Below are 9,215 nucleotides of genomic sequence, written 5' to 3' on the forward strand. Positions count from 1 at the left end.
TGCTGCTTTTGCTTGGATAACACTAGAAAACCCTACTTTTTGAAGTGAAATCACTGCAAGAAATCCATCATTCACAGCTATTTTAAGCAGCAAGGAATACAACAGGAAGTCCCCTTCCCCTCTGACCCATTCAGCTCAGTGACCATACCCCAACACCTGTGACACTGCCTGCTGCTTCCCCCAGAATGTGGGCACATGGAAAACAGACCTGAGCAAATGACCCCTGCATCTTCTTTATGCCTGCAGTTGTGATGCCCCCAACCCTTGGAAGGACAATTCCACACGTGGGACTCCTCTCCTGTACATCTCAGGTCATCCAGCCAGATGGGCCCTGCTCCTTCCCCGAAATGAGCAAAAGCAGTGGCATTAAGGGCCACTCCACAGCCCAGCTGTCTGCACACCACTTGGGCATCGTTCATGTCCCAGCTGTCATCACAGATGGTACCCCAAGAGCCCTGGTGAAGGATCTCCACTCTCCCAGCACAGTAACTGCCCCCATTCACCAGGCGGAGCCATTTGCTCTCTAGGGAGAGAGAATCATGTCAATGGGGAACTTACACAGGGATCAGAAGGGGTTCTAGCTGGGCCTGTAGAGCTCTCACCTGAACAGGTGGCAGCACTCTCCTTCCAGGATGCAGAGTCCACTGGGTAAGAAATGGAGTTGTTGCATGGGGGCAGAAGGTGGGTCTGTTTTCCTATAAAGGGCATACTGTTCATCAGGATCAGTTACATAATTTGTAAAATTATTATAAAATAAAATGTGGGGCCCCTGCTCAAAATTTATTAAGAATTTCAAGATGGTGACAGAAAAGCATTAGACTAAATGAGGGTCATTCTAAGAAACAGATCACACTCCATGAACTCAGCTATGATGTTCGCCACTATGGGGATTGGACTAGACACATTTGAGCTTAAGAAATAAAGTCAAAAGAACTACTATATAACCTAGCAGTTCTATTCTTAAGAATATGTCCCAAAGTCTTGAAAGCAGAGACTGAAAGTAACACTTGCACACCAATGTTCCTTGTAATATTCTTCATAATAACCAAAAAGTAAAAACAACCTAAATGTCCATCAACAGATGAATGGGCTAACAAAATGTGGTATATACATACATACAACAGACTTACTCAGTAGTAAGAGAAATAAAGTCTTGACACTTGCTACAATATAGATGGAGTCTGAGGATATTAAACTGAGTGAAATAAGTCAGTCACCAAAAGACAAATATTTTATTACCTCACTTATATAAAAAGACAAAGTTCCTTAGTGGTTACTGGGGGCAGGAAGAAAAGGAAAAGGTGTGGGGAGTTATTGCTTGTGGAGCACTGAATTTTGGCTTATGTTAATAGAAAAATCACAGTAACAAAGGGTAGAATTGGACAGCTGATTATTGTAATTGCCGTCAACAAAATTATACACCTGCAAAAAGCTAAACTGGCAAAAGTTGTGTAATAGATATATTTACAACAACTACAACAATAAAAATGTATAGGCTACTTTACTTGTAGAATCAAAATTTCATGGGATTTGGTTACTTGATTTGGAGGTGTTGTTGTTAAGTGCTGTTCAGTTGGTTCCAACCCATAGTAACCCTTTATAGGGTTTCCAAGGAGCAGCTGGTGAGCTTAAACTGCTGACCTGTGGTTCAAACTGACTTTGCCTTCTCAGAGAGGAGTCCACATAGAATTATTCTTTTCTCGGTTAGTGCCTGGAGTTGACAATAGACAAGGTACCCTACAGACATCTCCACTGATGACTTCCACCTTTAGAGTTCCTTGGTCAGGCACACAACCATCAGGGAGAGTCCTAAGTGCATCCGTCCTTCATCTCTCTTACCTGAGCAGATCACAGAGGCAACAGCTCCTTGAAGGCAGTCAGGATACCCCAAGGCAGTCACAGGGCACTCCCGCCAGTGAGATTCAGCCCCTGAACAGTGAAACCTGTGCTTTGAAACCTGGCCGCTCCCTTCCTGAAAAGGCACTCCTCTTGGGGTAGAAATGGCAACTCCACAGCCAAATTCCTGACACACAACATTGGCATCTGCCAGATCCCAGAGGGAGTCACAGAGTGGTCTCCAGTCCCCAAGAATCTGGATCTCTACTCGGCCCTCACATTCAGAGCCATTCTCAGACATAAGCCGTAGTCCTGTGTATTCTGTGAGAAGGTGACAAGAATTTTGGTAAAAATGTGAGGTTTTCTAAGTTTAGCATAACCGAGATTAAAGCCCTGCTCCATCTGAGTCTCACCTGAACAGACAATGTGGACAGCTCCATTGTGGTGACAAGTGCCTCCAGGACAGAGCACTTTGGGGCAGAACCGAAGCCCAGACTCATGCCCCTGACACTGGAACTCTTCAGTCCAGACCTTTCCATTGGCATATCTCAAGGGCATGTTCCCCTGGACAGACACAGCCTTGCCACACCCCACCTCTGCACATATAACATGGGCCGTGGAGTGTGTGAAGTTCCTGTCAGACACTGGAATCCATTCTGTCTCAGGATATATTTCAACTTGCCCCGAGCATGGTCCATTTCCTCCAGCCAGATGAACAAATCCTGAGGCAGACAAAGAAAAAAAATGTAGTGAGTATACCTGAGCCTTGGGAGATTACTGATGATAAAAACTTCACTGAGAAAACATGTGTTGTCCTAGATGAAGCTGCTAAGTTAGAGCAAGAGATAAGTCTTCATCACAGGGAGAATCAGCATTCTGTAAATATAGTTCAATTAAAGCAGACAGGAAAATGAAAAAAATCCTACAGGATTTCCAGGGATCAATATCAATAAAAGAAATGGACAGTGTCCAGTAACAACATCATTATCAATCCAGAAGAAACTGAATCCCTGGAAAAGTCTATATGGGACCAGACAGATCCAGTATCAAGGACACTGCTTATTGAATGGCATTCAGTTAGGTCTGAGATCTGACCTGCATGACCACTTTGGGAGTTGATATAAAATCAAAGCAAACAAAAACAGGGCTGAGAACTACTTCATTTTTCCACATTCTGTACCTCATAGGTACGGAATAGGTCCAAGTTGAATTCTTCTTTTAAAAGGTTTTTATTTTTATTTTTATTTTTTTAAAGCAACCCGGGGGCAAAAGGGCCAAATGCTTAACTACTAATCAAAAGGTTGACAGTTCAGACCCACTAGTCACTCCACAGGAGAAAGATGTGGCAGTCAGCCTCCATAAAGATTCCCAACACCCTCTGCCATCAAGTTAATTCCAATTCATAGTGACCCTGTAGAGGGCTTCCGAGGCTGTAAGTCTTTATCAGAGCAGAAAGCTTCATCTTTCTCCCTCAGAGTAGCCAGCGCATTAGAACTAAAGCTTTGTGGTAAGCAATCCAGTGCTTGTCCTATAGTGGAGCCAGCCTTTGAAATCCTCTGGGTCATTCTACTCTGCCCTATTGGGTCACTGTGTGTCAGCATTGGCTTCACAGCAGTGGTTTTGACTTTGGGTTTTAAAAAAATTAATAGTACCTGCTCTATTTTGTTTCCTCTGCCTCTTTCTTTTTTATATAAATTCCCTACTTCCTATTTTTACTGGGAACATACTGCCCAATTCATGAATCTCTCTGGGGAAAAAAAATTTTTTTTTTAATTTAATTTTAGCTTCAGAAGAATTAATTTTTGGACACTCATTTTTCACCATTTAAGACAGGTCTGCTCTATGAATCCATAAAAAGTATTTAGGATAAGAAACACTGAAGCTGTCATTGGCTACACATTTTAGTTTGTTTTCCATCATGTTAATGATGGCTTTTTCATTCTGCTCTTAGCTGAACTAAATAGAAAGAATTTATCCTCGCCTGAATCTATATGTGACAGAATTCAGAGAACCCTTGAGTCACCCACTATTAAAGTCTTAAGACATCAAAAGGGAGGAAATGTAGATATTAGAAGGAGAATAGAGACAGGTGATATGCTGTTATTTCATTAAAGATATTTTTCCCTCAGGAGGTGTTTGCATTTGATGCAAAGATCTTCACATCCTTCCAAAGGAGACTATCAAAATATAACCAAAGAAAAAGATGAAGAGTCCCAATGAGATGGATTGGCACAGTGACAACAGCAATGGTCTCCAGCACAACAGTGATGGTGAGGATGTTCAGGTGTTTTGTTCTGTTGTGCATAGGGTTGTTATACTTGGTTCTGACTGGATGGCACCCAGCAACAACAACAACAAAGGGCTCTGGTAAGACAGAAGGAGAAATACCATGGCCTTTTCCTGACAGAGTTCATATGACTACTGCTGCCACTTATACTGACCCCACACCCAAAGCATTTGACCATCATATTAGACATATGCTCACAAAGAACTCTGATTGCCCAACTGTCTAAATTGAATGAGAACTTGCGTTATGGGAAAGGCAATATATAATTGGCAGAATAATGAGGAAGGCAAAGGAAGACACGGGAATAGTGTAAGGGTTAAAGGAATAGAGGTTGTTGTTGTGAAGTGCTGTCGAGTCAATTATGACTCATAGCAACCCTGTATAGGGTTTCTTACGAGGAGCTAATGAGCTTGAACCGCCGACTTTGCGGTTCAAATGGCTTTGCAGTCTGGTGCATTAACCCACAGCACCACACCAGTCTCCAAAGGAAATCCACAATCCTACAGTAACAGTAATCTATGGTGTGGTGCTGTGGATTCACGCACTAGATTGCAAAGTCAATTTGAACCACCAAATTCACCAGCTGCTCCTCGGAAACCCTGTACAGAGTTTCTATGGGTCAGAACCTACTTAACGGCACTTAACAACAACAACAAACATGGGTACATACCTGACCTCCATAGACCACTGTTACTGCACTGTATTGTAAGCTTGACATCCTGGTTTGACGTTGTAGGATAAGCACTTGACTGAAAGGTCTAATTGAACTACAAGGTTGATGGGTCAAATTCACCAGCCGCTCCTCACAAACCCTATACAGGGCCGCTATAGGTCGAACTGACTCAATAGCACTTAACAAAAACAACATGGATACCTAGAAAGATAGATTCACAGACTGAACAGGTATGAAAAGGAGAGCGGGAGTATGCCCACAAAGATATAAAAGTTTGACATAGAATATTTGTACATGGACAATGATCTTTGCTGCAAACATATTCACGAATGGGTGATGCATACAGAGGACAAAGTATGCAAACTTCTTAGAGATTATCAAACACCTTGAAGGAATGAGTTGCTGGGGCTGGGGGCTCAGGACCATATTCTGGGTGATCATCACAGTCAGTTGGTATAACAAAGACAGTGTGCTACATCCTACTTTCGTGAATAGAGACTGGGATCTTAAAACTTATGAGCAGACATCTAAGGAATACCTATTGGTCTCTCCTTGTCAGGAGGAATGAAGAGTGATGGAATTTTTAAATGCTTGGAATCAATTAGTCCAATGGACTAATGGAACATGTGAACATCTGTCTCCACAATTCTGAGACCAGAAGAACTAGATGGTACCTGACTACCACTACCAACTGCTCTAAAAGAGATCACATAATGGGAAATAATATTCAAAATTCCTTTTTGAAAGACCAAGCTTACTGGTCAGAAAGAGACTAGAGAAACCCTAGACTATGGCCTTTAGTCACCCTTCAGATCTGGAGCAGAATTCACCCTATTGACTCAATTTTCAGCCAAGCAGTAAATAGATATAAAGAGGGGACAACAACAATACTGAGGTCTGTACACCACGGAATGGTCAACCATTCAAGAGGGAAAGGGCAGCATTCACCTAAGGACAAAATTCAGAAGGGTTGGGAAAGGAGATGGAATGGAAACAAGAATCACAGAGAGCAAGCAGAATAACTAATGTTACACTGAGGGGATTACAATCATTGAAATGAAGCAAAGTATGTGATTTGCTGAAAGTAAAATTGATGGTCTGCTTGGTAAACCTTCACTCGATTCACAATAAAAATGTTAAATAAAACGAAATGTACCAAACCAAACCCACTGCCATAGAGTCAATTTCTACTCATAGCTACCATATATGGATTTCTAAGACTGTAAATCTTTACAGGAGCAAACAGCCTCATCTTTCTCCCATGGAACACCTTGTGGTTAGCGGCAATATGTTACAACCTTGAGAGCTTATGGAAAGAGTTGAATCTAAGAATCAGGGGACACTATCAAAGTGAAGAGGTAGAGCCAGTGCCAGAGATGTGGGACCAAAGCAGGGAAAACATATCTCCTATCTTTCTCTTCTCCCATTGAACTTAACCAAAAGAACTTAACCAAAAGTCAAATAGCAAGAAGGCTGAAGTGAACCTGTCACACGGTCCAGCCTTCCTGAGCCCAAATCAAGGCAGAGAAGGGCATAGAAAGTATCTGAGGGAAGTTGCAGATGAACAATAACCTGCATGCCACAATGACAAATTAAAAGTCACAAAGGACATAGGTCTTTTTCATATGTTCAACAATAGGCATTCTTAATTAGCAAATTTATAAATAAAAGTGATGTCAGACAAAACTCGAGTTCTCTGCTACAGATGTGAGACCAAGAAGACTCCAAGTCAGGATTTTTTGGAGGAGAAAAGGGACAGCATTATTTGCTGATTCAAAAGTGCAATTCAAAAAGGAGAGAGGGGAATCTATGTCACCAACTGTCTGCCCAAGGATGGAGACTAGGGTATTATATAGGGCTCCAGGAAGACTTCAGGGAGTAAGCAAGAACAAATTGTTATCTGACGAATATATGGGAACCTGACACAAGACAAGATTTTGGGTACAAATCACAATGATGAGATGATAAATAGTATGGTTTCTTGTGTAATCATGAGTACACGGTCTTCATGATTCTTCATGGTCTGGTGGGTTGTAGTTTCAATAGCTGGAACTGGCACCAGAGCACTCAAACCTGCTTCTCACTTGTTGTCAAGGAGCTGGCTTCATACAAAGAGATATTTTATAAACATTTCACTATTTTTTTAGCTTCTGGTCAGATTCTTGCTTTGAAGGTAAAGAAGGGGTACAGAGTAGGAATTGTGATGATCACACTTGTTGTTATTGTTGTTGTTGTTAAGTACTGTGGAGTCTGTTCTGACTCATAGCGACCCTGTAGAGTGTTTCTTAGGCTGCAAATCTTTACGGGAGCAGAAAGCCTCATCTTTCTCCCGCGAAACAGCTGGTAGTTTTGAATTGCTGACCTTGAGGTTAGCAACCTGATTCGTAATCACTACACTACCAGAGCTCCTTGATGGTCACACTAGCTGAAAATAAAATGTGCCACTGGGCTCTCTTTCTGCCTCTGGTGGGAAAAAGAAAAATGATGTTTTAAGGGGGCATCGGCATCAAAAGCAAAAAATGATTATCACAAATATCAGTATAGTGACAACTCAAGAAGGAAGGCAGAATGAAGTAATCAAAGAGATATGGGATCTCTTCTGGGGTACTGGAAATGTAATTCTTTGATTACAGTAGTAATTACAGTAAAGTTTATTTTATAATAATTTGACAAACTACACACATATGCCATGTACTTTTTTCTAGGAATGTTTTTCACAATGTTGTTGTTAAGTGCCTTGAAGTTGATTCTAACTTATAGTGACTCTGTATAGGGTTTCTGAGGAATGGCTGGTGGGTTTGAACCACTGATCAGTACTTATGCTATAGGGCCACACCAGTACTCCATTTTTCACAATAAATTTCACAAATTCAAAGAGTAATATAAGGCTTAGGAACATAATGATGGAGAATGAGGGAGAAGAGAAAAGTGATATTTTAGTGAGATGGATGGTGAGGCTTTTTAAATAATAATATTCAAAAGTAGATATTCTATGTTGTACTTTGGACAGGTCATCAGGAAAAACCAATCCTAATAAAGGACATCATGTTTGGGAAAGCAGAGAATCAGGGAAAACTTTCAAGACTTAGATTGATATGATGGCTGCAATAGCAACAATGGGGGGAACAGGTAACAGGACCAGGCAACATTAGGGTTTCCAAGAGCAGCTGGTTAACTTGAACCACCAACCTTACAGTTCAAATGGCTTTGCAGTCTGGCACATTAACCCGCAGAGCAACACCAGGATCCCATTGTGCTGCCTCTTCAACAACAACTGGAGTCCTGGAGTGGTGCTGTGGGTAAATGAGCTGGACTGCAAGTTGGTTTGAACCGCAAGGTCAGTGGTTCAAGCTCACCAGCCGCTCCTGGGAAACCCTATACAGGGTCACTATGGGTTAGCACCAACTCAACAACATTGTTTATTGAACCCCTACTCTATGGACCCCAGTAATGGATGCATCAAAATTATCTGTTAGAAAGACAAGAATTAATAATACATCTTAACTCCCTCACTCTCTTCTCAGGAAGTTTTGACCATAAACTTTTCTGATGGGATTAACTAGCTGGAAGATAAGTGAGGAAGTGCTTTCTAAAAAATGATTATAGTAGGAAACTTGACCTGCCTAGACTGCTTATTGTAAATAAATCTGGGTTTTATGAAATGCAGTTAATAAGTAATCAATTGAGAATCTAGTAGCTATTTAAACTGTATGGCTAATGATATGTAAAAACCAAACGACTGTAAATTGTATAGGCTTATTTTGTTTTTTAGAATCTTCACAGCAATATTCTGTAAATTTTTCCAGTAAGTATTATTTACATGATTTTAAAATAGAGACAAATCAGCCTTACTTGAGAAACAACTTCATGAAATGCAGTGATGACTCAGCATATCACCCAAAAGGTTCATGAAATATTCACATTAAAGAATGTAGTTAAACCCTGAAATTAAACAGCAAACCCTCACCAAGATGATAGCTTTTGAAAGTGATGGAGGGCAGCAATAACACAGAATTCCAGGCAAAGCAGATCCAGGGCAGAGCGCTAAAACTTGGAACCACAGAAACAGGAATATTTTAAAGTTTTGAAGCCTGATAGCTTGTGGAGTTTGGAGCTGAAGTAAAAAACCACATACTTTTGAATCTGCAAGACAGACTGCGCTCGGAGGCCTGAGCCAACATCCTGGGTGAGACCAAGCAGCAAGAGGAAACAGGGGAGCAGAAACACCGTGGAAAAATGCCGCGGGAACCTTTGGACAAAGGTGGACAATATACTTTGCCAGTTTTGCTTTGTTCTGATTTTCTTTTTTTCTTTAGTATCTGGTAATTGGAGCACTCACTGTTTGCCCACCTCCATTCTGGTGAATAGAGGGAAAGCCTGAGCCGAATGGCCACCCCCCCACCCTCACCGCTGGTGGGT

At 41.4% G+C, this 9,215-nt stretch overlaps 1 pseudogene; it reads right to left on the minus strand.

Moving 5' to 3' along the window:
* LOC102842105 overlaps positions 1-8,977 on the minus strand; it is a 17,929-nt pseudogene extending 8,952 nt beyond the window's left edge.
* Positions 8,978-9,215: the final 238 nt, after the last annotated feature.

Source organism: Chrysochloris asiatica, unplaced genomic scaffold, assembly GCF_000296735.1.
Source record: "Chrysochloris asiatica unplaced genomic scaffold, ChrAsi1.0 scaffold00050, whole genome shotgun sequence".
NCBI classification, from domain to species: domain Eukaryota; kingdom Metazoa; phylum Chordata; class Mammalia; order Afrosoricida; family Chrysochloridae; genus Chrysochloris; species Chrysochloris asiatica.